The sequence below is a fragment of the Leptopilina boulardi genome, unplaced genomic scaffold (genome assembly GCF_019393585.1).
Source record: "Leptopilina boulardi isolate dan_hultmark-lab unplaced genomic scaffold, ZJU_Lbou_2.1 LbouV2_399, whole genome shotgun sequence".
Classification (NCBI taxonomy): Eukaryota; Metazoa; Arthropoda; class Insecta; order Hymenoptera; family Figitidae; genus Leptopilina; species Leptopilina boulardi.
The window spans coordinates 1,387,923-1,415,842 of NW_026137972.1; the positions used below are offsets into that span (position 1 = coordinate 1,387,923).

General features: G+C 28.2%; 1 protein-coding gene across 2 annotated transcripts in view; it reads left to right on the forward strand.

Annotated features, from left to right (window-relative positions):
* Positions 1-19,928: 19,928 nt before the first annotated feature.
* The window catches only part of LOC127289034 (trichohyalin), a 52,356-nt gene continuing 44,364 nt past the window's right edge, over positions 19,929-27,920 (forward strand). For both annotated transcript variants that reach the window (XM_051316786.1, XM_051316787.1), the window contains exon 1: positions 19,929-20,305. The gene's annotated coding sequence lies outside the window, so the exon portion shown is untranslated. The remainder of the gene's footprint in view (positions 20,306-27,920) is intronic.

A 27,920-nucleotide genomic window follows, 5' to 3' on the forward strand; every position in this document is an offset into this window, starting at 1 on the left:
CTTAACCCGGGAGTCTCGAACAAAAAATGTATGGCGCACTTTTTGATTGGTCCAGTGGATGCTGAGGTACAATCAGATAAATTTTTTAAAAAATTTTGAAATATTAAATTTGCGAGATAATTAATCGGGAATACCTCCAAAGTCTTAACCCGGGAGTCTCGAACAAAAAATGTATGGCGCACTTTTTGAATGGTCCAGCGGATGCGGAGCTACAATCAGATAAATTTTTTAAAAATTTTTAAAAAATTATATTTGTGAGATAATTGGGCGGGAATATCGCCAAAGTCTTAACTCGGGAGTCTCGAACAAAAAATGTATGGCGCACTTTTTGATTGGTCCAGCGGATGCTGAGCTACACTCAGATAAATTTTTTAAAAAATTTTGAAAAATTAAATTTGCGAGATATTTGATCGGGAATACCACCAAACTCTTAACCCGGGAGTCTCGAACAAAAAATGTAGGGCGCACTTTTTGATTGGTCCAGCGGATGCTGAGCTACACTCAGATAAATTTTTTAAAAAATTTCCAAAAATTAAATTTGCGAGATAATTGATCTGGAATACCGCCAAAGTCTTAACCCAGGACTCTCGAACAAAAAATGTATGGCGCACTTTTTGATTGGTCCAGCGGATGCTGAGCTACAATCAGATAAATTTTATAAAAAATTTTAAAAAATTAAATTTGCGAGATAATTGATCGGGAATACCGCCAAAGTCTTAACCCAGGACTCACGAACAAAAAATGTATGGCGCACTTTTTTATTGGTCCAGCGGATGCTGAGGTACACTCAGATAAATTTTTTAAAAAATTTTGAAAAATTAAATTTGCGAGATAATTAATCGGGAATACCGCCAAAGTCTTAACCTGGGAGTCTCGAAGAAAAAATGTATGGCGCACTTTTTGATTGGTCCAGCGGATGCTGAGCTACACTCAGATAAATTTTTTAAAAAATTTCGAAAAATTAAATTTGCGAGATATTTGATCGGGAATACCGCCAAAGTCTTAACCCTGGAGTCTCGAACAAAAAATGTATGGCGCACATTTTGATTGGTCCAGCGGATGCTGAGCTACAATCAGATAAATATTATAAAAAATTTTAAAAAATTAAATTTGCGAGATAATTGATCGGGAATACCACCAAAGTCTTAACCCAGGACTCACGAACAAAAAATGTATGGCGCACTTTTTTATTGGTCCAGCGGATGCTGAGCTACACTCAGATAAATTTTTTAAAAAATTTCCAAAAATTAAATTTGCGAGATAATTGATCTGGAATACCGCCAAAGTCTTAACCCAGGACTCTCGAACAAAAAATGTATGGCGCACTTTTTGATTGGTCCAGCGGATGCTGAGCTACAATCAGATAAATTTTATAAAAAATTTTAAAAAATTAAATTTGCGAGATAATTGATCGGGAATACCGCCAAAGTCTTAACCCAGGACTCACGAACAAAAAATGTATGGCGCACTTTTTTATTGGTCCAGCGGATGCTGAGCTACACTCAGATAAATTTTTTAAAAAATTTTGAAAAATTAAATTTGCGAGATATTTGATCGGGAATACCACCAAACTCTTAACCCGGGAGTCTCGAACAAAAAATGTAGGGCGCACTTTTTGATTGGTCCAGCGGATGCTGAGCTACACTCAGATAAATTTTTTAAAAAATTTCCAAAAATTAAATTTGCGAGATAATTGATCTGGAATACCGCCAAAGTCTTAACCCAGGACTCTCGAACAAAAAATGTATGGCGCACTTTTTGATTGGTCCAGCGGATGCTGAGCTACAATCAGATAAATTTTATAAAAAATTTTAAAAAATTAAATTTGCGAGATAATTGATCGGGAATACCGCCAAAGTCTTAACCCAGGACTCACGAACAAAAAATGTATGGCGCACTTTTTTATTGGTCCAGCGGATGCTGAGGTACACTCAGATAAATTTTTTAAAAAATTTTGAAAAATTAAATTTGCGAGATAATTAATCGGGAATACCGCCAAAGTCTTAACCTGGGAGTCTCGAAGAAAAAATGTATGGCGCACTTTTTGATTGGTCCAGCGGATGCTGAGCTACACTCAGATAAATTTTTTAAAAAATTTCGAAAAATTAAATTTGCGAGATATTTGATCGGGAATACCGCCAAAGTCTTAACCCTGGAGTCTCGAACAAAAAATGTATGGCGCACATTTTGATTGGTCCAGCGGATGCTGAGCTACAATCAGATAAATATTATAAAAAATTTTAAAAAATTAAATTTGCGAGATAATTGATCGGGAATACCACCAAAGTCTTAACCCAGGACTCACGAACAAAAAATGTATGGCGCACTTTTTTATTGGTCCAGCGGATGCTGAGCTACCCTCAGATAAATTTTTTAAAAAATTTCGAAAAATTATATTTGCGAGATATTTGATCGGGAATACCGCTAAAGTCTTAACCTGGGAGTCTCGAAGAAAAAATGTATGGCGCACTTTTTGATTGGTCCAGCGGATGCTGAGCTACACTCAGATAAATTTTTTAAAAAATTATAAAAAATTAAATTTGCGAGATAATTGATCGGAAATACCGCCAAAGTCTTAACCCGGGAGTCTCGAACAAAAAATGTATGGCGCACTTTTTGATTGGTCCAGCGGATGCTGAGCTACACTCTGATAAATTTTTTAAAAAATTTTGAAACATTAAATTTGCGAGATAATTAATCGGGAATACCGCCAAAGTCTTAACCCGGGACTCTCGAACAAAAAATGTATGGCGCACTTTTTGATTGGTCCAGTGGATGCTGAGGTACAATCAGATAAATTTTTTAAAATTTTTTAAAAAATTTTGAAAAATTAAATTTGCCAGATAATTGATCGGAAATACCGTCAAAGTCTTAACCCGGGAGTCTCGAACAAAAAATGTATGGCGCACTTTTTGATTGGTCCAGCGGATGCGGAGCTACAAACATATAAATTTTTTTAAAAATTTAAAAAAATTAAATTAGAGAGTCAAAAAGTGCGCTATACATTTTTTGTTCGAGACTTTTTGCTCAATTTTTTGGCATTATTCCCGAGTCATTATCTGGCAAATTTTTTTTTTCGAAAATTTTTTCCCAGTTTTAGTGAGTGTAGCTCAGCATCCGCTAGACCAGTCTAAAGGTGCGCCATACATTTTTTGTTCGAGACTTTTTGCTCAATTTTTTGGCATTATTCCCGAGTCATTATCTGGCAAATTTTTTTTTTCGAAAATTTTTTCCCAGTTTTAGTGAGTGTAGCTCAGCATCCGCTGGACCAGTCAAAAGGTGCGCCATACATTTTTTGTTCGAAACTTTTTGCTCAATTTTTTGGCATTATTCCCGAGTCATTATCTGGCAAATTTTTTTTTTCGAAAATTTTTTCCCAGTTTTAGTGAGTGTAGCTCAGCATCCGCTGGACCAGTCAAAAAGTGCGCTATAAATTTTATGTTCGAGACTTTTTGCTCAATTTTTTGGCATTATTCCCGAGTCATTATTATTTACAAGCTACAATCAGATAAATTTTTTAAAAAATTTTAAAAAATTAAATTTGCGAGATAATTGATCTGGAATACCGCCAAAGTCTTAACCTAGGCCTCTCGAACAAAAAATGTATGGCGCACTTTTTTATTGGTCCAGCGGATGCTGAGCTACACTCAGATAAATTTTTTAAAAAATTTTGAATAATTAAATTTGCGACATATTTGATCGGGAATACCGCCAAAGTCTTAACCCGGGAGTCTCGAACAAAAAATGTATGGCGCACTTTTTGATTGGTCCAGCGGATGCAGAGAAACACTCAGATAAATTTTGAAAAGAAATTTGAAAAACTAAGAAGTGTTTGATAAAAAAAATTTACAAGATAATTGTTCATGAATACCGCCAAAGTCTTAACCCGAGAGTCTCGAACAAAAAATGTATGGCGCAATTTTTGATTGGTCCAGCGGATGCTGAGCTACACTCAAAAATAATTTGGAAAAATTTTCAAAAAATTAAATTCGCTAGATAATCTTTCGGGAATACCGCCATAGTGATTAGAAGAAAGTTCTGAACAAAAAATGTATGGCGCACTTTTTGATTGGTCCAGCGGATGCTAAGCTACAATCAGATAAATTTTTAAAAAAATTTTTAAAAATTAAATTTGCGAGATAATTGGTCGGGAATACCGCCAAAGTCTTAACCCGGGAGTCTCGAACAAAAAATGTATGGCGCACTTTTTGATTGGTTCAGCGGATGCTGAGCTACCCTCAGATAAATTTTTTAAAAAATTTCGAAAAATTATATTTGCGAGATATTTGATCGGGAATACCGCTAAAGTCTTAACCTGGGAGTCTCGAAGAAAAAATGTGTGGCGCACTTTTTGATTGGTCCAGCGGATGCTGAGCTACACTCAGATAAATTTTTTAAAAAATTATAAAAAATTAAATTTGCGAGATAATTGATCGGGAATACCGCCAAAGTCTTAACCCGGGAGTCTCGAACAAAAAATGTTCGGCGCACTTTTTGATTGGTCCAGCGGATGCTGAGCTACACTCAGATAAATTTTTTAAAAAATTTCGAAAAATTAAATTTGCGAGATATTTGATCAGGAATACCGCCAAAGTCTTAACCCGGGACTCTCGAACAAAAAATGTATGGCGCACTTTTTGATTGGTCCAGCGGATGCTGAGGTACACTCAGAAAAATTTTTTAAAAAATTTCGAAAAATTAAATTTGCGAGATATTTGATCGGGAATACCGTCAAAGTCTTAACCCGGGAGTCTCGAACAAAAAATGTATGGCGCACTTTTTGATTGGTCCAGTGGATGCTGAGGTACAATCAGATAAATTTTTTAAAAAATTTTGAAAAATTAAATTTGCGAGATAATTGGTCGGGAATACCGCCAAAGTCTTAACCCGGGAGTCTCGAACAAAATATGTATGGCGCACTTTTTGATTGGTCCAGCGGATGCTGAGCTACAATCAGATAAATTTTTTAAAAAATTTTAAAAATTTAAATTTGCGAGATAATTGATCGGGAATACCGCCAAAGTCTTAACCCGGGACTCTCGAACAAAAAATGTATTGCTCACTTTCTGATTGGTCCAGCGGATGCTGAGCTACACTCAGATAAATTTTTTAAAAAATTTTGAAAAATTAAATTTGCGAGATAATTAATCGAGAATACAGCCAAAGTCTTAACCCGGGAGTCTCGAACAAAAAATGTATGGCGCACTTTTTGATTGGTCCAGCGGATGCTGAGCTACACTCAGATAAATTTTTTAAAAAATTTTAAAAATTTAAATTTGCGAGATAATTGATCGGGAATACCGCCAAAGTCTTAACCCGGGACTCTCGAACAAAAAATGTATTGCTCACTTTCTGATTGGTCCAGCGGATGCTGAGCTACACTCAGATAAATTTTTTAAAAAATTTTGAAAAATTAAATTTGCGAGATAATTAATCGAGAATACAGCCAAAGTCTTAACCCGGGAGTCTCGAACAAAAAATGTATGGCGCACTTTCTGATTGGTCCAGCGGATGCTGAGCTACACTCAGATAAATTTTTTAAAAAATTTCGAAAAATTAAATTTGCGAGATAATTGATCTGGAATACCGCCAAAGTCATAACCCGGGAGTCTCGAACAAAAAATGTATGGCGCACTTTTTGATTGGTCCAGCGGATGCTGAGAAACACTCAGATAAATTTTTAAAAGAAATTTAAAAAACTAAGAAGTGTTTGATAAAAAAAATTTACAAGATAATTGTTCGGGAATGCCGCCAAAGTCTTAACCCGGGAGTCTCGAACAAAAAATGTATGGCGCACTTTTTGATTGGTCTAGCGGATGCGGAGCTACAATCATATAAATCTTTTTAAAAATTAAAAAAAATTAAATTAGAGAGTTAAAAAGTGCGCCATACATTTTTTGTTCAGAACTTTCTTCTAATCACTATGGCGGTATTCCCGAACGATTATCTTGCAAATTTAATTTTTTGAAAATTTTTTCAAATTATTTATGAGTGTAGCTCAGCATCCGCTGGACCAGTCAAAAAGTGCGCCATACATTTTTTGTTCGAGACTTTTTGCTCAATTTTTTGGCATTATTTTCGAGTCATTATCTGGCAAATTTTTTTTTTCGAAAATTTTTTCCCAGTTTTAGTGAGTGTAGCTCAGCATCCGCTGGACCAGTCAAAAAGTGCGCCATACATTTTTTGTTCGAGACTTTTTGCTCAATTTTTCGGCATTATTCCCGAACAATTATCTAGCAAATTTAATTGTTTGAAAATTTTTCTAAATTATTTTTGAGTGTAGCTCAGTATCCGCTGGACCAATCAAAAAGTGCGCCATACATTTTTTGTTCAGAACTTTCTTCTAATCACTATGGCGGTATTCCTGAACGATTATCTTGCAAATTTAATTTTTTGAAAATTTTTCCAAATTATTTTTGAGTGTAGCTCAGCATCCGCTGGACCAATCAAAAAGTGCGCCATACATTTTTTGTTCAAAACTTTCTTCTAATCACTATGGCGGCATTCCCGTACGATTATTTAGCGAATTTAATTTTTTGAAAATTTTTCCAAATTATTTTTGAGTGTAGCTCAGCATCCGCTGGACCAATCAAAAAGTGCGCCATACATTTTTTGTTCAGAACTTTCTTCTAATCACTATGGCGGTATTCCTGAACGATTATCTTGCAAATTTAATTTTTTGAAAATTTTTCCAAATTATTTTTGAGTGTAGCTCAGCATCCGCTGGACCAATCAAAAAGTGCGTCATACATTTTTTGTTCGAGATTTTTTGCTTAATTTTTTGGCATTATTCCCGAGTCATTATCTGGCAAATTTTTTTTTTCGAAAATTTTTTCCCAGTTTTAGTGAGTGTAGCTCAGCATCCGCTGGACCAGTCAAAAAGTGCGCCATACATACCCCAAAAGGTTTACTTGAATGGAACTAACATAGAAAACTAGAAATTTGAAGTACGAATTAATTTCTATTTAAAAATACGAACAGATGATTTGAATTATAACTTCTGTTCCAATTGTAGAACTAATTTTTTCTTAATTAATAAATAATAAGGAAATAATAAATTCCAATTATGATGGTATTTTTTAATCGATTAGGATGGGAACATAGTAGCAGTGTTCGACAGTAGTCGAACGTTGGCAATTTCTTGGCATGATTGGGCAATAGAAAGTGAATGGTCACTTTATGGATAGGCTGACCACCGTTCTGTCTCGTGAAAACTTAAATTATTACCTGCTTTATTTTTACAAATTAACATGCTCGATTTGCTGTGCCAATGTCACCTTAAAAGATGATCGCAAGAGAAACTGTATTTTTTAAATTTAATACATCAAGCTCAGTGAAAAATTTTAATTATTTGAATAAAAAATTATAAAAATGAATTTAAATTTTAAAAAATAAGTTTACGAAACAAATGTAGAATTATACAATCAAGAATCTATTTTAGTGCTAAAATAAATTTTGATAACAGTCCTCGATAAATACCATATTATCAATTTTAGGAACAATAATAGAACAATAGTTACATAATAATACTATTATTCAGTTAGTATACAATTACAGATTTAATATTAAATAAATAATAATTTACAGATAATTCCTGTAAGTAATGGAGACGAACTTGAAATCAGTTTAGTTTAGAATCTACTGATAAATAAAGGTATAATTTCTCCCGAAAGTAATGATAGAATTGATCAAGCCAATTTGAAAATTTCAAATTGTTTAATGTATTAATAATATTTAATAATACAATTAATTCTAATTATTAATATTAATAAATTTACTGGTTATATAAAAAACATCCTAATTAAATAAAATTTAATAAATCTGATTAGGATAGTTTAATTAGATTTTAAAAAGAATTTCATCCCTAAGGGAAAAAAAATATAATTTAAGTAGGAAATAAAATTTAAATTATATTTATATATCCAAGCTTAGTCATTTGAAAAGTGATAAAAATATAAACGTGTCTGTTACAAGACAATTTATTATTTGTAGGTAATTGAGATGTATTTTGCAAGACGAGTGCTTTGACCTTGATTCAATAATCATTGGCGCATTAATATCGATAGACATCAAAACCGGTACATGGCGTTGAATTCCCTTTTTAAGAAAGTAAATTTATTAACATTGATAACAAATAAATGCCCTTAGAACTTGAAAATAAAGAATTTTAAAAATAGATGAAAAATACACATTTACGAAAAATTTAATTCCATTTTTAGAAATGTAGTGCATATTAAAAATTCTACAAATTTATATGTACATTACTAAATAGGGTACGTAACTTTCTAAAAGTATTTATGAATTCGAGTGCCATAAAAAGCTTTTTCATGTTAATGGATATTAATATTCTAAAATATCTAAGATTATTTTTAAGGAAAAAATTATTGTTTTTCAGAATGTAAATAAAAATTAAATTCTAGACTTCTGTTTAATATTGTTGAAAATAATTGATAATTTCGGGTATTTTAGGATTAGTTGAAGCATTGTTATGTACTAACTTTTAATATAGTAAAAAGTTAGTATATACTACATCGAAATTTAATTTACGCTTTTGGATTTAATTTAAATAGAATCAATTGCATCAAAATAAAATAATCTGTCCTATAACTAAATTAACAAATTGATTGAATTAAAATTCTTTCTTCTAATAACAAAAATTACGTAATTTTAAAAAGAAATTTATTTTTAATATTTTCTTTTACTTCATTAATAATTTTTAATTTTTTTAATAATAATTATTTTAGATTTAGAATAATAAAAGGAAAAAATTACTGAAAAGTTAATTTATTATCTATCTTAATTTAATATTTCATTATCTATTTTTATAAAAAATTATACATAAAAATTATTTATTTATAATATAAATATCATTATTATATTACTGATAATAATAGCTGCAAATAAGCTTCGAATTAAATTTCCATTCGCCAAAATACCACAGAAAAAAGTCAAAACACAACATTATTCAATGATAAAAAATCTATTTTACTTTGATTCTTATATTTTCCTTAATATTTATTTGCTAATATATTTTAGAAATTTTTTTACGTTAATATTGTGACAGCACAATTAAATTACATTCATTAAATTAAAAAGAAAGAAAATAAAAAATATTTTCTAACCTACAAAATTTTCTATAATGCATACATTAAAAAAAAAAAAAAAAAATAATGCATACATTAAGATATGTATTAATTTACAAAAAATTTTCGAATTATAAAATTGCTACTTATCGACAATTATTATCAATTTTGTCATTTTTTTTATTTTAATCTCAATTATACCTTCACTTTTTAAACTTTGCTGGTATTTATTTAGGAATATCGCTTTGTTTTCTTTTCGCCAAAAATACTCGCGTTACACGAAGTGTCCCGATGGTTGGTTTCCAATTTCAATTGTCCCCATTTGCCAAAATCCCTACTCGCCATTTGTCATAATTCTCGTCAACTACCACACCCTGCTCTAGTGAAAATTTAGTAACTTTTACTTTTAACAATAAAGTCACTAAATTTTCACTAGAGCAGGGTGCGGTAGTTGACGAGAATTATGACAAATGGCGAGTAGGGATTTCGGCAAATGGGGATAATGGAAACTAATCTTTGAGTGACAGTGACGTCACGCAAAATGCTCCCCTTTCATCGTCCGTTTCATCCCCCTGTTAAATAACGCGATAGGATAAATTTAATTCTAAATTTAATAATTATTTATTTTAATCACACTTAATATAATAGATATGTATTTTTTTTTCTCTAATCATACATACATAATATGAATAGAATTAAAACACACTATTACAAATAATCGCCATTAAGTGTTTTTTTAAAAATAATTTGAGTTATGACAGTTTACATTAATATGTTACCATATAATTATACAAAACTTGCCAGTATCTTCTGGTATATAAATTACGTCTTTGCAAAGTTAAGAAAATGAACGTAACGGCTTCTTGTCGTTGTTGATGTTGCTTTTCCCGTTGTAGAGACACTTGTATCACGCGAAAAGAAATATTTCGTAACACTTGCCGTCATTCATCCATCCTCCGCTTTAATGTCCCACATCTATTATTAAGACACGAGAAGATCCCTCAAGCTTGTTTGCACTTGCATAAATGAATTTTACAGCATTGAGGTAAAAAAAGACACTAGAAACGTTTGGAAAGTTATATAAAAAAAGACTATATCTGAGGTTAATAATTCACGTAATAGCGTGTCAAACATTTAAAAGATGCTTCATCAATGGCGAATATAACATGAAATTGTAAATGACTTTGTTTTCAAATTTTTTTTTAATTTTCGTATTTATAATTCTTTGTTAACTACCGCATCCTTCTTTAGTGAAAATTTAGTGACTTTATTAAAATTTAGTGATTATTATTAAAATTAAAAGTTACTTTAAAGTAACTAAATTTTTACTAGAACAGGGTACGGTAGTTGACGAGAATTATGACAAATGGTGAATGGGGATTTTAGCGAGTGGGGACAATGAAAACCAACTAATAACTTAAGGTTGGTTCCACAATAGGCAAAATCGTATCGTCTTGATGACGATTTTCATGCCAAAACGATGCGCGCGCATGCTTTTTCTATTGTCGCCAATCGTTTCGTTCTGAAAATCGTCTTCAGGACGGTACGATTTTGTCTATTGTGGAACCAACCTAAAAAGAAGGTTTATAAAAAAACACGTTTGTTTTCAACCTTTAGTAACGAAAATTTCTTTAGGTATCTCATTTTTATCTCGTGCTCATTCCATGAACATATTTCTATAATAGTCCAATAATTGAGCAGGTGTAACTCTTTAACTGGACAAGAAAGTTGAGAGTATAATACCACGCGCATATTATACGTCCAGTGATTTATGAAACTTGGCCCGGTCGAAGGACACACACATACACACACGATTAAAATTATCGTGGCGAGTTTTTTTTTTTTTTTCAAGAAGCGATTAGTTTTTAATGTCAAGCACAATTCAGAAGTGACACGCCTATTTGATAAACGTGTATCTTTTTGAGCAGCAGAAAAAGAATATAAAAAAGATATAGTGACTTAAAAAAAAAAAAATTATTATTCCAATAATTTAAGTCCAAAGCGAAAGTATTTATGAATCTTCACGTCATCTATTTTTATTCTTTATAGAATCATAATAACATATAATAAAGAGAGAGAGAGAGAGAGATGAAAGTGAAAAAACGCCATAAAAACTTAGTTATAAAATGCAAATTGAGTATCAACCTTCTAAATAGAAAGAAGGAACTGAAATTAATGATAATTATTATTTGTGAAAATTGCATCTTTTGAACGTTATCAAAAGTTATATTGATTAGTAATTTTACAGAAAATATATAGTTGTAGAATATTTAACGATTTAGAAAAATGTGTCAATGGACCCATTATTCGCATAAGGATGCAGTAAAATAAAAATTAAAAAATCTAATTCCATTTAATGCGGAAAATTACCTCTTTTATTATTTTCATAATAATTTTCATTTAGTGTTCATTTTTCAATATTTTCACTTAAAATTTAGTTCAATTAATAATAAAATATTAAAATAAGAATTTTTTTTTTGTTTTCAGATCAAATTTGTGAACTCCACACTGCACAGCAATAAACTCAGACGGCGCAGCTCCAGGTTTAATGGATGCTAACTTGAAATGTTTTTAATAAAAATGCTTAAAAAAATTATGAAAGACAGCTAAATATATGTACAACATAATGTCATTTTGGAATTTAATTTATATAATTTTTATCGATTACAGTACAAAAAGTCCAAAATAAAATATCCAAATCTGAAAGGTCCAATAATTAGAAGGTCCAATGGACAAAAGGTCCAATAATTAGAAGGTCCAATGGACCAAAGGTCCAATAATTAGAAGGTCCAAAACAACCGAAAAGTCCAAAATAAAAATTGTCCAATATTGAAAAGTCCAAAAAATATAAAATCCAATCAAATTTTATTTTATTTCAGCGGGAAAGAAATTGTTTATTCCACTTTCATTTGTTTCACATGAAGTTGTTTAACGTGTAACCTTGTTTTCATAGTTTCAATGTTTTCCATCATTTGACATGTAAATTCTCGTCGTGTTATCATTCGAAATTTTTTGTGTATAATTTTCAATCTTGAATTAAATCAATATGATACTTACGTCCAAGAAAATCGACAGACTTCTTACATAGAAGCACTTGGTCACTATTTACATTTTTGAAATTTTAATCTTTTTATAACTTTTTGCAACAATCTTTTTACAAATTAACAGATTTTTTTACAAAAAACATTTTACAACATTTTTTAAAAATTTCTGAATATATTAATCTAAATTTTTTACAGATCTTTGAGACACATGATTGTTTACCTCCCCGTGGTGTGTCTTGAAAACAATGTTTCTGAAATATTTCAAAATAATGTATATTTCAATAACATTGGCTAAATATCAATCAATTAAATAAATTTTTATTTTTGGACTTTAAATTTTTAGTTTTGGACTTTTGGATTTTTTGGACTTTTTAGATGTTGGACTTTCTAGATTTTGGATTTCTTAACCTTTGGACTTTTTGTCCTTTGGACCTTTCGGATTGGATAATCGGTCTTGGACCTTTTATTTTGGACCTTCTGTACTGCTCTTTTTCAAAAAAATTCCCGAAGAACGGCTAAAAATCAGCGTCCTAATGTGATTTCCCCCTTTAATAAATATCCTCACAGATTCTTTAAGACTAAAAAGAGACCAAGAACATTTAAAGAAATTTTTTTGATTCAAATATAAAATTTCTTTACAACAAAAAATCTTTTTTCTGAATTTATTTTCAAATACTTTCTCTTATTCAATAAATATTAAATATTAGAAAAAATTTTTTTTTCCTTTTTTTCATTTTTGCAATTGTTATTGCTGATGAAAATTAACTTAACGCGAGATTAAAACAGAAACTGTTGCAAATATATGTGTACACATAATAAGATAAATATGTACGCTGACAGAATTAGATTTGCAGATGTTATTGCTTATCATGATAGAACCTGTTGCCTCCTTCTGCAATATAACCGCGTTCCACTTTCACTGTGACATTCGAGACTTTTGTGGATGTTTAAGGGTTGCGAGTGGGTTGTATCAATGTGTGGATTAATTCATATATACATGTATATATATATATATATATAAAAAATCAGAACTTGACAGTATAGAAGAAACTTCAAAGCCTTTTAGAATTTTGCTATATGACATCACATGTTTTATACCAAGAGAGAAAGGAAATCATTCATATCGATCTATTGTCTCGTATAATGAAATATCAAAGTTCTTTTCATTATATATGCTTTTTTTATTATTACCACTTTATATATATGTATATGTATAAAAAAAATTAAATGCGCGCATTTTTAATGCAATGCGAACAATGACAATCTATTTCATCATTATCAAGATTTTTTTATTATTCATTTATAACCTGTTTTTATCACAAGAGGATTTATTATTAAATTCTCGATAAAGATTTTTTTATTCAAAAATAATTATTAATTTTTATAGCTTACAAATACTTAATTAGAAAAAAGGTAATTAATAATAATTATTGACAGATTTAAAAATTGTTTGAAATAACTCTAAGAAGGTAAACCTTTGAAAAAAAATCGATGGAAACCGATTAATAAATGCACCGATTTTAGAATCACCATTTGGTCTGATTCATCCATTTTGTACTTAAAATAATTAGAAACTTACACCATTGTAGAACCTAATTAAAATTGATTGAATTCATCTCATCAACATAACTAAATCCATTTGATTCAATCAAATCAATTGATGGAAATGGATCAATTGATTTTTTGATTCCTATAATTTTTACTGTTTCTAAAATGGATTAAATCAGTTTCAAACGGATTTTACAATTAACAGGTCAATTATTTTAAGCAGGGGAATTTTTTTTTCATGATTCCGATGAAGTAAAGAAATACCTAATACAAATTAATATATTACTAGAAGCAAATTTGATGAATGAAAAATTTGTTTATAAAAAGTAAGAAAATTTTTTAACACTACTGTGATAAATGCTTGCGTTGATTATCTGACATTTTGCAAAAACGAACGTTAAAAGTGAAAACACTTCTTGAAAGGTCACGTGACCAGTTACACGAGCTTCATTATGACAGATCAAGGCGATCAGCTGTTTTCTGGTACCGTACACATTTCTCTCTTTTAATTATTTTTTTTTTTCTAATTTATATTCACAGAAAAATTGAAGTTATAATATTGTCAATATTGTAAACGAATAAATTTAGTCTGATGCTCTAAAATCAACATGCTAATGGGCTACAAAAATTAATTTGCACAAAAAAAACTTAAAAGAGGAGAAAGGCGCCGTGAGTTCCTTTCATAAAAAAAAAAATTCCGGTCTACTACTCGCGTAATATACCCTCGAAACTTCTCCTGTAGCAATTTTACTGACGTAATGGATCCTATGAAGAAAATATGACAGGAAATCATGTACAACGGACTTTCTAAGGATATTATAAGTGTGCGATAGGATGTTTCGTTTATTGTTCTTTTATCTCAAGCGGAACTTTAAACTGTCTTTCAAAAGCGAAATACATGTTGAGTTATTTTATATTGTGTTTTCGAATTATTATTGACATTCGAGTTTGTTAATTTCAATAACGATATTAGAAGTTGTTTTACCTGTATATCCACTTAAAAGTTAGTTTAATTATGTATGTATGTAAAATAAGAATTTTTTTTCTTTTCAGATCAAATTTGTGGACTCCATACTGCACAGTAATCATAAACTCAGACGGCGCAGTTGCAGGTTTAATGGCTGCTAACTTGGAATTTTAATAAAAATGCTTAAAAAAAAATTATGAGAGACAGCTAAATATATGTACAACATAATGTCATTTTTGGAATTTCATTTGAATAATGTTATCCATTTGAAAAAAAAATTCGCGAAGAACGTCTAAAAATCAGCGTCCTGTGATTTTCCTCTTTGATAGAATTTAATTTAATTTTAATAAATACCCTTTCCGATTCATCAGCTTCAAATTAGATTTAGACTAAAGTTTGGTACTTTTATTACCAAGTAAAAATGTAAAGCAGACCTTGAGGTAAAAAATCATTTCCCAAGTATTTACTAATCACAATAGAGTTTCCAAATTCTGGAAACATTTAAGGTTTGGTTGTGTTATTATTACTCCACATATGCAACAGGAGATTTTATCAAAATTTTGTTTAAAGTTTATCAGTTTACAATATCTTGAAATTTATGTCGTATTGTTTGTAAATTTTTATCAAAAAAACATCAAACTGATCTAAAAAATAAGATACAATTGTGGTTTGATCAGGATTCTTCACATTGATATCAGTCAGCGCAAGGAAGAAGTAATCTGTTGACGCTCCCTTACACATTCGGTGCTGCAGTGACAGGCAACGTGTGTCGAGGTTTCGTTACGCGCCTAATCTATTTTTCCCTAGCTCCTGTTTAAGCTAGTTCATCCGCTGTGTAATTAACCATTAATCAACAGTGGCAAGGGACCCAGAAAAAATTTAAATACACAAAATTATATTCAAATTTAATATACAAGATTTTAATATTCAACAAATCTCTTGCAAAAATTCCTGACTAATCTGAAATTAGTTTGCAATTTAGTGAATCAATTACTGGATTAATTATTGTTTGGTGAAAAGACAGAATTTACATCTGGAATTAGTTCGAAGCAGTCCGGATTATTGTCAGATTTTTGTCATCCGGAATTAGACCTGATAAATCCTATGTCCGATTTGTGTAACTAGTGAAGCGCGGAATTAATCAGATCGAATCTAAAGTCAGTTTGATCAGACGTAACCAGTGAATGCAGATTATAGAATTTTAGTGATTACACAGGCTGGAATTATTTCGGATTCAATAGAAGTAATTTTGCATTTATTTGTTGTGTATGATCCGATTAATTTCGGATTAGACGGAATTAATTCCGCATTTACTAGTCCCACAAATAATAATAATTTCGGACATACCGGATTAATTCCGGATAATAGAAATTCAATTCTAAGGCGTACTGTTTTGGATGATTAATTCCACATTCCAAAATATTAACCAAAGTAGTGAGCTTGAGTAGGAACTGTAATAAAAGCAGCAAAACCTAACTAAATCCAGATTGTTGCGGATTAATTGCGGATTTAATACTACAATAGAGAATCCTTTAACGATTATTGATAAATAAATGTGCACCGTCTACATTATTCGAACACTTAATTTATCTTTAAACTTACGCTGAAAACCAAAGGGAAATTCTGACCAAAGATATATCACTGGTGCTATATGGTGACCATGAATCAGTCCGAAATTTTAATCACAGGGGTGGCATTTTGATTCTAATTCCGCCACACACTGAAATAAATATTTTCAACTTGCTTTTAATTTCATCCCATATATGGTTATTACATCTTCTAATATCCAACTAAAATCAAGTATTTCTATTCACTATATGTTGTAATTCCACATATAAAAAAACACTGCAAACATTAATAGCACAACTTTTAATGACAATATACAAGCATTTAATTATTTATAATTTGTGATATACACCGCAAAAATAATTAATTTAAAGTGCAATTAGGTAATTTATAAAATCAACTATAAAATATCTCTAACAACAAAATATTATATTTCATTTATAAAATACATGTTCCTTGTAAACCAAGTTGATTAACATATACAATTTGATGACTATTAAGTGAAAGGAAAATGAGATTACAGTACTCTCTCCTTGATGTTTATAAAAAAAAAGAAAAATTTGACTAGTTGATTTGAGAGTGTTCTTGAAATGCTGATTAAATCCAGTTATCATATTTAAATAGATTAGAATTTTAAAAAAAGTGGCTGTCGCACGCGCTCTATTGCGTAGTATTATTTTATAACACTTGAACGTCTAATGCTCAGAAAAGTTTCATGAACTCGTTCATGTGCCTATTCTCTTTTACGACCGCAGGTACATACACCTTTCTAATTCAAGTTATACGTGCGCTGTAAAAGTTAACAGTTTTCTGCTAGTGCGCAGTGAAGAACTGTGACATGCGCAATACACTCCCAACTCGGATTGGAGTAAACAAAAAATGAGTTTAAAAATCCGTTTGGGATTCAAAATTTCGTGAATTTAACATTTTAATAAGTAGGAAAGACGTACTTGGTGATCATACACAGAATTTTTCTAATTTATCACAAAATTGGTCCTACAATTAAATCTTCCAATTGAAATCCAATTTTCTAATGATTATACTAGTTTTAACTTTTGTACTAGGAACATTAAGGTTGATTTTGGAACCTATAAAACGTTTTTAATTAATAAAGCCAAAGATCGACGATAAATTTTCCCAAAATAGAGGATAATTCTTCAGTTACAATTATATTGTGCAGTTTAATTAAAATTAAGATCAAAATTAAATTCAGGAAAAGAAAAAAATTTTCAAGTATAAAATCATCCAATGAATTCTGAGGTTTGACAAAAAAAACAATATAAGTCGTTTAAATCGTTGAATCAGTTTAACAGGAAATTTGTAGCATTCCAAAGACCTGAAATTTATTTCCGGCGAGCCAATCAGTTTTTGTCTAAATCTAAACTGTATATATCTCAAAAGAAACTTCATTCAAAATCAATCTGTTTCATTCTAAAGTTAAATTTTAATCATCGAAAAGTAGGACAATTTATGTAATTTGTTAATTGAATTTTTATGCGAAACAAATTACAAATCACTACCATTTGCTAAATTTATCTATTTTTAATTAATAAAAAAATAATTTGTAAATCAATTAAAAACTCCAATTTTCACATTTACTTTTATATCCAATACAACGATTGGACTTCTTAAAATTCTGTAACTATTTAAGGAATCCGGTCCCTTAATTAAGAACAAACCTCCTTAAAGAGTCATGTTTTTCAATATTTTTAAGGTCTTTCCGTTACACTTTTTCCAAAGCCGTTGCGACCTACTTTCAAAAAGTTCTGCTACTTTTTATAAATTATTTAGGATGTCCTTAATATAATTTTTTTTTTTTTTGCAAATATTTTATACATTTTTCTGTACACGCGCACCTTGGTATTATAAATTTTTTGCTGTTGAATTATATTTTTCCAAATCATTTACAATCGAAAATTGACTAAAGTACAACTGGGGTAGAAAACTACCCCACAAATTGTTTTGTTGTTAAAATGTTCATATTTAACGCAAAATAACTTTACTGTAAGTCATTTTATACGTTTTTTTATCAGCAAGAATTTTATTATCAGTTTTTTTTATCAGTTTTAATTACAAAAAACATATAATTATTAGAACACTAAAAGTTTAAGAAATGAAAAGAGAGTTTAACGAATGAGGAAAATTCCTTTAAAAGAAATAAAATAAATTTGATCAATAATTTTTATTCTAAATGATCACAAAGTAATATTTAATGAATTTTTTTTTCAAATTTTATCTTTCCGAATTAATTTTAATAATATTTTTAACAGTTGCCGAGCAAGTTTTACAAATGATGCGATGATTCTGTGTTCCTGGAAAACAGCTCTTCTGTATCATTTTATAAAATAATCTACAATATACTATACATAAAATCATGAAAATCAATCTGGATGAAAAGATAAATCCGAAATTAGTCCGGAAGAGTCCAAAATTGACATGAAATAAATCCGCAATTAGTCCGCAACAATCTGGATTTAGTTAGGTTTTGCTGCTTTTATTACAGTTCCTACTCAAGCTCACTACTTTGGTTAATATTTCGGAATGTGGAATTAATCATCCAAAACAGTACGCCTTAGAATTGAATTTCTATTATCTGGAATTAATCCGGTATGTCCGAAATTATTATTATTTGTGGGACTAGTAAATGAGGAATTAATTCCGTTTAATCCGAAATTAATCGGATCATTCACAATTAATAAATGCAAAATTACTTCTATTGAATCCGAAATAATTCCAGCCTGTGTAATCACTAAAATTCTATAATCTGCATTCACTGGTTACGTCTGATCAAACTGACTTTGGATTCGACCTAATTAATTCCGGATTCACTAGTTACACAAATCGGGCAAAGGATTTAGCAGGTCTAATTCCGGATGACAAAAATCTGACAATAATCCGGACAGCTTCGAACTAATTCCAGATGTAAATTCCGTCTTGTCACCAAACAATAATTAATCCAGTAATTGATTCACTGAATTGCAAACCAAAATCAATGGAAAATTCTTGACTAAATTCTTTTAAATTGAATCCGCGTTTAAATTCCTTTACTTCCAACAAAAAGAGCATCAACTTTAGATATAAATGTGCTCATTAATTTATGACAGAATTTGCAATTTGGAGAAAAATCACAGTAATGATAAAGAATAATATTAATTGATATAATCCATTTCTTTGCTCATCACTACAAAAGAATAGAATTTTAATAATACAAAAAAATGAACGTCCTTCATTAGATGTAATCTAATGCCAATGAATGATCATCCTACGATTAAAATAAGCTGCAAATATATAAATAACATTACGCTGCAGGCTGCATCTGTGATCATGATGACTGGACAAATAAATTAATGATTTATTGAAATCCTTATATTCAACTACAATTATTGAATTTATATCCACCTACTTTTTTTGATACACTATGCAAACAAAAGCAGATCACTTCTTTCTATAATCCATACAGGTGCGATTATATATGCGCATATCCCTAATGGACCGTTGGGGAAAAAAAAGGAGATGTATCTTCATACTCTTTTTTTTCTCCTTCATCAGAAGTATAATATGTTCTTCGTCTCCAGAGATATATATATGTGGAGGTTCTCTTTCTTTCTTCTTCAAGAGAGACTATATACACACTCTGGACACCAATGGCCGTCTCTTATCCCCACTTTCTAGTCCCCGTCCTTCTCGTAGAAAGCTCTCACAAAACCAGACGAAGTTGTACACTACTCCTGGTGTTTACCACTTCCCCAGCGCCAGTCTTCGGCCGGGCTAGACACGGTTTGTTCACTACTATTGAAAACTGTAATTCGATTTTGTTTTATTTTAATAAAAAAAAAACAATTTTCAGCATTTTTTAACGACAATTATTGAAAGTTTCGCGAAAGTTCTTCTTAATACTGCGCGAAAGGTGTATAGTGCGTGAAAATCGTTAAAAAAAAAGAAGGAGACAACAATTTGTGTTGAGCTCTTTTATTATATATAAATTAGAAAAAGTGTGGTGTGGAAACAAGCAGAAAAAAAGTGCATTCATGTGAGGTGGTGCAAAATTTCATGAAAGGATTTGGCGAAGGGAGTTGGTGCTGCTGAGAGAGAGAAAGGTTTGTTAATTTTAGTAGTTGTACTACTATATCACATTAGGCGAAATTAGGAGAATAATGACAATTATAATATGTATGCAATTTTTTGGATTTTCATCTGTATTACAATTTTCGAATGTAGCATAATAAGGTCTTAGTGAATTTGCGATACCATGATGTCCATTGCTGAAAGGATGATAATTACCACTTTCGAAAATGATGATGATAACGATAATTATCTCAATGATGATAAGAACAATTCTGTTCTTGATGATGATAATTATAATTGATGATGGTACTGAATGGCAATGATAATAACAATGACGATGACAATGATAAAAGCAGATTATGCTAATGATGATAATAATTCTACTGATGTGATGGAACCCAAAATGTCTTTCACTAATAAATTCAAACGCTGATACTGGAAATACGGGAATTCAACGAAAATTATAAAATCCTAAACCTGAACGTTAAAATTATGATGAAGAGAGGAGAAAGATTAGGATAGTAAAAATACGAACTGGAGAAATCATAATACAAAATACAGCAAATGTTATTCAAAGATATAATACCAATGCGAATTACAATGATGGATAATAATTACAGTATGGATAAAAACAATCACCGATAAACTTTGTTATTGATTATACAAAAGCTTGAAATTAACGCTTGATGATATTAGTAATTATCACTTGATAAAATTAATTAATCCGATAGAACCCAATAGAATCAGATTGAAACTAAATGAACAAAGTTTGGAAATCTAAATAAATCTATATGTTTTTTCAGATTTCTAAACTTTGTTAATTTAGTTGAATTGATCAAATCCAATGATGATTCTGAAATGAATCAATTGATGTTTTATCGGTTCCTAACGATGTTTTCTTAAAGGGATGATATTAGTAACTATTATCCCTTTATAAAAATAATTTAAAGAATCCGATAAAATCCTATGGAATCATTTTGAAACTGAATTACAAAATTTCAGAAATCTAAGTAAATTCAATTGAATTAATCAAAACCAATAATGATGGGTCGATTAATTTTTTAACGGTTTCTAACTATATATTTTCTATTAGTATATAACTATTGTCCCTTTATAAAATTAATTGATAGGATCCGATAAAACCCAATAGAATCAGATTGAAACTGAATTAACAAATTTTAAAAATCTAAATCCAATTGAATTAATCAAAGTCAATTATTTGGAAATGGATTAATTAATTCTTAATCGATTGCCTATCAAAAAATATTTATCTAATTCAAATAATCATTTATTTTACTATTATTAAATAAATATTTATTTGTATTATAATTATTATTTGCGATAATTAAATTCTGTTTATTTCAAATACAGAAATTATTGGATAAAATACAATTTATTTAATTCAAATAAAAATAATTTGGTTAAAATATTTATTTGATAAAAGGAAATCCATAAATTTAAATTTGGTAAACCGTAAAATTTGATAATAGTAAATCTGGTAAACCGCAAACATTTGATAATAAAAAAAATTTGAATCAAATTTATTTTTAAGTTTAATAAAAATATTGAATTTTGATATTAATGCTGATAAGCTATAATGATGACAATAATTATATTTATGAACAAGCTATAATGTTTATAATAATAATAATAATCAATAGGAAGATTACAATGATAATGTAATTAAAAAAACAAAAATTACCTCGATGATCTGATTCTGAACAAAATTATAAAAATACTGACATAAAATAATAATTAGAATGGAGAAATTACGCGTACTTAGTAGCACATATATATATTGTTAGTTCATGATTGACGTTCTGAAGAGTAATGTGTAGAAATCTCTCACGTCTTAAAGGCCTTCATTTCACTGATTTTTCACTTTCTTGTTTATACTGTTTGTTGCCAATGAAAAAAAATCATTTATTTTGCCTTATTATTAATATATATATAAAATAGCCGTAATAAATAATAACTTTCATAAAACAAACAAAGAAAATTTTTGATAAAAACCCTTTAACTTATAATATATAAATAACTAAATAAATTATTTAATTTTTTCATTTTTTTCTATTATTATTATTTTTATTATAATTAATTCTATAATAATTATTTTCATTTTTAATAATTAGAAAATGAAATGGCCTAGAACAAAAATCAAATATTTTTATTTTTGTGATTCTAATTATAATTATTCGAATTGAATAATTAATTATAGTGAAAAATTTGAATGCATTTAAGTCTCTCCAATATTCTTATGCAAGAGACTTTAATTCCCTGTGTACAATATATATATATATATAAATTATGAAGGAAGCAGAAAATAAAAATTCAATGCTTGTATTTAGATATAAACTAAATGGAAAGGAAGCGGAAAATAAAATTTCTCTAATGCTTCATTGATCAATAAGAATCATTCAAATATAATTTTCAAATTTCAATATCATTTCATTATTACTTTTTTTTCATTTATAATCATTATTTTCTTTTCATTCGATTGGTGTTGTATATTTTCAAGTGTCCGAGGCGCACACACTAACAGGAGATTTCAACGCTTCACTTTCCACAGCCTTCAACGTGCCAATGCTCTCATTTTTATGCTGACAAGAACCTCGCGAGACTCGAAAGACATTTATATATATATAAATATTTCCAAAGCATTTTGCTTTGTTTGACAATATAAATCAAAGTAATTTTTTTTTTCTCTATCTTTTTCACAAATTGTTAAAAGAGATAATTTTTTTTTTTTTCATTTCACTTTGGATTATAACCCACTTTTTGATGCGAATATTATTCTCGCTTTATATTTTTATCGTCATGCGAGCATCAGACACAACGTTTTTCCTACTACATCTCACTCTCTTCATCTCTATCACTATCTTTTTCTCCTCTATCCACGTGAGTGCTTACCTAGAGTTTACGACTCAGTAGCAAGTGAAATTACTTCTTGAATTTACATCTCGCGAGAGTATATTACAATCTCAACTTATATACATATATATATGTGAAACGGAAGGGAGACAAGTCATTGTTTCACACTGAATCAAAAGCGATTATATCAGACATTCGAGTGTGGAAACTGTATTCATTTTTTTTAAGCAAACACACATTGAGAAATCAACTTTTTACAATAAGTGTTAAAAATCTACTATATACTTTGATATGGTACAACATTTCTTTTTTTTATGCAATTTACATTGAACCTGTATTTCTTTTGTTCTACTTTAAAAAAGAAAGATGTTTTATCTTCTTTCAAAAATTACTTAAAAATTTTAAATTATAATTAAATAATTTTAAATTAATTTCATAATCATTCATTTTATAACTAAAAGTTGTAATTAATTCATAATAATAAGTATTAATCTTTTAATTAATTATTAATTGATAATTATTCATTATTAATATAAAATTAATTAATAGTAATTAATAGAATTCAAAGTTGCAATTAATTTATAATAATTAGATATTAATATATTTATTGATTAATATAAATTAATTTTATAATCATTTATTAATAACTCAAAATTATATAATTGATTTAGAATTAATTTATAATATCTAATAATTAACTTATTAACATAAAATTAATTACTAATTAATTTAACTCAAAGTTATAGTTAACTTACATTTAATTTAATTATAATTAATGTTTAATTTAGAGCTGGGACTAATTTATAATTAATTTATAATAACTAATCAGTAATTTGTTATTATAAAATAATTTAATAATAGTAAATTTAACTTTAAGATATAACTATAACTTATGATATTATAAGAATCATTATTTTACTAATACAAAATGAATTAATAATTAAATTAATGGAAAGTTCTAATTAATTTATAAGAATTAGGTATTAATTAAATAATTAATTTAACAATCATTTATTTATAACTCAAAGTTATAGTTAATTTGTAATTAATTTATAACTAATTTATAATACTTAATCATTAATTTAGTACCTAATATAAAATGAATTAATAATTAATTTAATGCAAAGTTGTAATTAATTTTCAATATTTACGTATTAATTAATTAATTAGTTAGTAAATTTAATAATAATTTTTGTATGAATCAAATTTATAATTATTTTGTAATTAATTTATGATAACTAATCATTAATTTACTAATATAAAATGAATTAATTATTAATTAATACAAAGTTGTAATAAATTTTTAATATTTAGGAATTAATTAATTAATTTAATAGTCATTTATTTGTGACTCAACTTTATAATTAATTTATAATAACTTATCATTAATTTACTAATGTAAAATGAATTTTTATTTAATTTAACGCATAGTTGTAACTAATTTTTAATAATTAGGTATTAATTTAATAATCATTTATTTTAAACTTAAATTTTTAATTAATTTATATGAATCACCTATTAATTTATTCATATTATTTAATTTATTAATAATTTATTCGTCACCTAAAGTTGAAATTTGTTTATATACGTAATTATTTTAATTAATTATCAATTTATTAATGTTCTTTAATTCGATAATAATTAAATTATTACAATAATTTATTATTAATTAATTGAAAACCTAAATTTGTACCTAATTAATTTGCTAAAATAAAATGAATTAATAATTAATTTAATGCCAAGTTGAAAATAATTTTTAACATTTAGGTATATTCATTTATTAATTAATTTAATAATCATTTATATATAACTAAAATTTTATAATTAATTTATAATTAGTTTTTAATTAATTTATTTTAATTACCTATTAATTTATTGATATTATTGAATTTAATAGTAAGTAATTCGTAGACTAAAATTGTAATTAGTTCATATCTAATTATTTTAATTAATTATCTGTAGAGATAATAATTTTTTTAAAAATAATTTTAAACTAAATATGAAAAATATTTATATTTATTTATTTTCCTTTCACTATAACAAAATGAATTTCTTTGGAAGCAATGTCTAATGAGAAGCTTAATCAGTATTATAGTAAATTGAACTCTATAAATCAATCAGTTACACGAATCTTTCTCCTGTCCAGTCATCAAATTAAGCTACTGTCGCAAACGTCACGAATTTCTCTTATATAGAATTCATGAACACAATTTGATTGAAAAAAAATTTTTTGATATGAGAGCACACGAGACGAGTTAAATGTATTTATTCATGTTTTTTTTGTAACATTAACGAGACCAACACTTTCGTTCATTTGGACACTGCTGCGTGTTCCGGTTCCAATTTTAGTGTGGTTAACACTTTCATTCACGCCTCAAGCTATAAACGATAAATCATGCTCCGTTATTATATATACACTTATACTATTTTGTATATTTATGAAAAAAAATATTAAATTAATAATTGCAGTTAACAATGATATTTTTAATTAATACTACAATTAAATTCTTATTTTTTGGCATAAAAATAAAGAGGAAGCGCGGGCGTCAAAACAGATATAAATTTCTTTTCTAGGCCACCCAAATTGTATATGTAAACATAAATCAGTATTATTGGTAATCACGATATAAATTCAATACCATTATCATCATTACCTACTTGCGCATCAATTTTACTGACTTCGTCATCATCATCATCAATTAGTATTAATAGTATTTCATCGCACCAAGCTCAAGATATTATCATATCATTATTGTCATAATAGTTATGTTTTGTTCATAGTTATGGAAATTATTTTTCTAGTAGAATCATTATAAGTTACTGTATAGTATTTTAATATTAGAAACGGCAGGTCATTATTTATGGGAAGATGGAATTTAACTTTAAATCAGGGACTCTTAGTCGAGGTGTTATTTTATATTTCAAATCTCCTATATTGACAATAGGAGACATTTTGTCAAATCATTTTTTCTGAAGGATTAAAATAATTATTACATTAATTTTATCCAGTGATTTAAAAGCTAATTCTAATTTTAATTTGGATTTGTAAATTTTTCAAATGTTTGGATTACGAATTCCAGAAGCTTTAGCTGATCGGATTTCCAAATCCCAAGAAATAGCAAAGGAATTTCCTTCAAAATGAAAAGAATTTAGGATTTGAAGGAATTGGTTTGGAAATATGGATGAAAATATGAAATAATTTCTTAGGATTATGTCGATAATATTTTCATGATTTAAAGTTGACCAAAACTCTGGGATATTAAAATCCCTCACGCAAAATAATTAAATCAAGAAATTTAAATACTCCAAATATGTTTCAGGTTATCGTAAGCATATCCTAATTATTTCCTAATGTAATTCCTTAATATGGAAATTTCTCCATTAATTCTGTATTCCATTGTTGTAATCAAATTTTACTGATTTCAAGATGAAGGTATTAATTGTGTACCATTTCTTGGATAATTACATCAAGATTATTATTTGAATTATTGTTTAATATCTCTATTATTCTTCTAATTTTCAAAGTCAATTTTACGACATTCCAATGCGAAAACTATGTCAAAACTTTTTGCCAACTTTGGAAGCATATCATAAAAAAAATAATTACTATTCTGTTATTCCAATGTCATTAACAACATTTCAACAATATCAACACATTCTACTCTATTATAATGTGCATGAACCATATTTTCTGTTGTAACAAATTGTCATTACCATTATTATTGCGTTAATTGTCAGTCCTTTAATGACAAATATTAATATTGCGTAATCGGTAAATTAAGATATTAAAATCATTATCACAATTTTCGTATGAAAAAAAACTATATTCTTTTCCTCAGCTGAATAAAAATTTATTAAATAAATTCCTAAATAATTACATAAAATGTTTTTTTTTTTAAATCTATTCATCAATCTTATCAACGGGATATTATAATAATTTCACCAACATCATCAATTACATAATTTTGACTATGTCGTTAAACATAATCTAGGAACTCTCTTAATTTAAATCCATTGAATTCTCACAGATTTCAATATAGCAAAGTTATACCAACTACTGTGTGGCGCTATTAAATCAGAGAAACTTCACATATATAGAAGGAAACAGTTAAATTCCTCTGATTGGACATCCCAAAGTAGGTCACTGGAATCAGTGAAATTTTCACTTATTCAATTTATAAAAGCAGAAATATAAAAATGATATTAAACTCCTTTTTATTAATTTTTTCCATAGATAACCAAATAATTTCTCTAATTTTGATACATTTCAAAATCGTCATTATTAATCCTCTGAAAAAATTATATAATTTGCAGAAGATTCTTTTCTAAACTTTATATCTATTTAGATTATAATATAACCTTGAATAATTCTAAATTTTGAAAATCCAAATTAGAATTCAGTAAAAAAATAGATAATTTCAAATTCATCGATTCTTTGATGATAAATCCAATCTTTTACATAAGTTTTATAAAAAAAAATTTAAATACCATATATATTTTTTACACGACGAGAAGTCAAGGTTAAATACATTTCGAAAGATATATGAAATTCTTTTAGTTCTTTTTTATTTATAATGAGTCGATTTATAAATCAATTATTTCCGTTAATTCTAACAAATGTCTCAACACCTTCCTCTAATATATTCTAATGCGTTCACATTCACTTTCAAAGTAGATTCCATTGACTTGGCCGTTTGAAAGTGAATTTATTCTCAAGTCTAGGTTACCTATAAATATATATACATAAGCAAAGTAGTTAGACTATATGTATATACA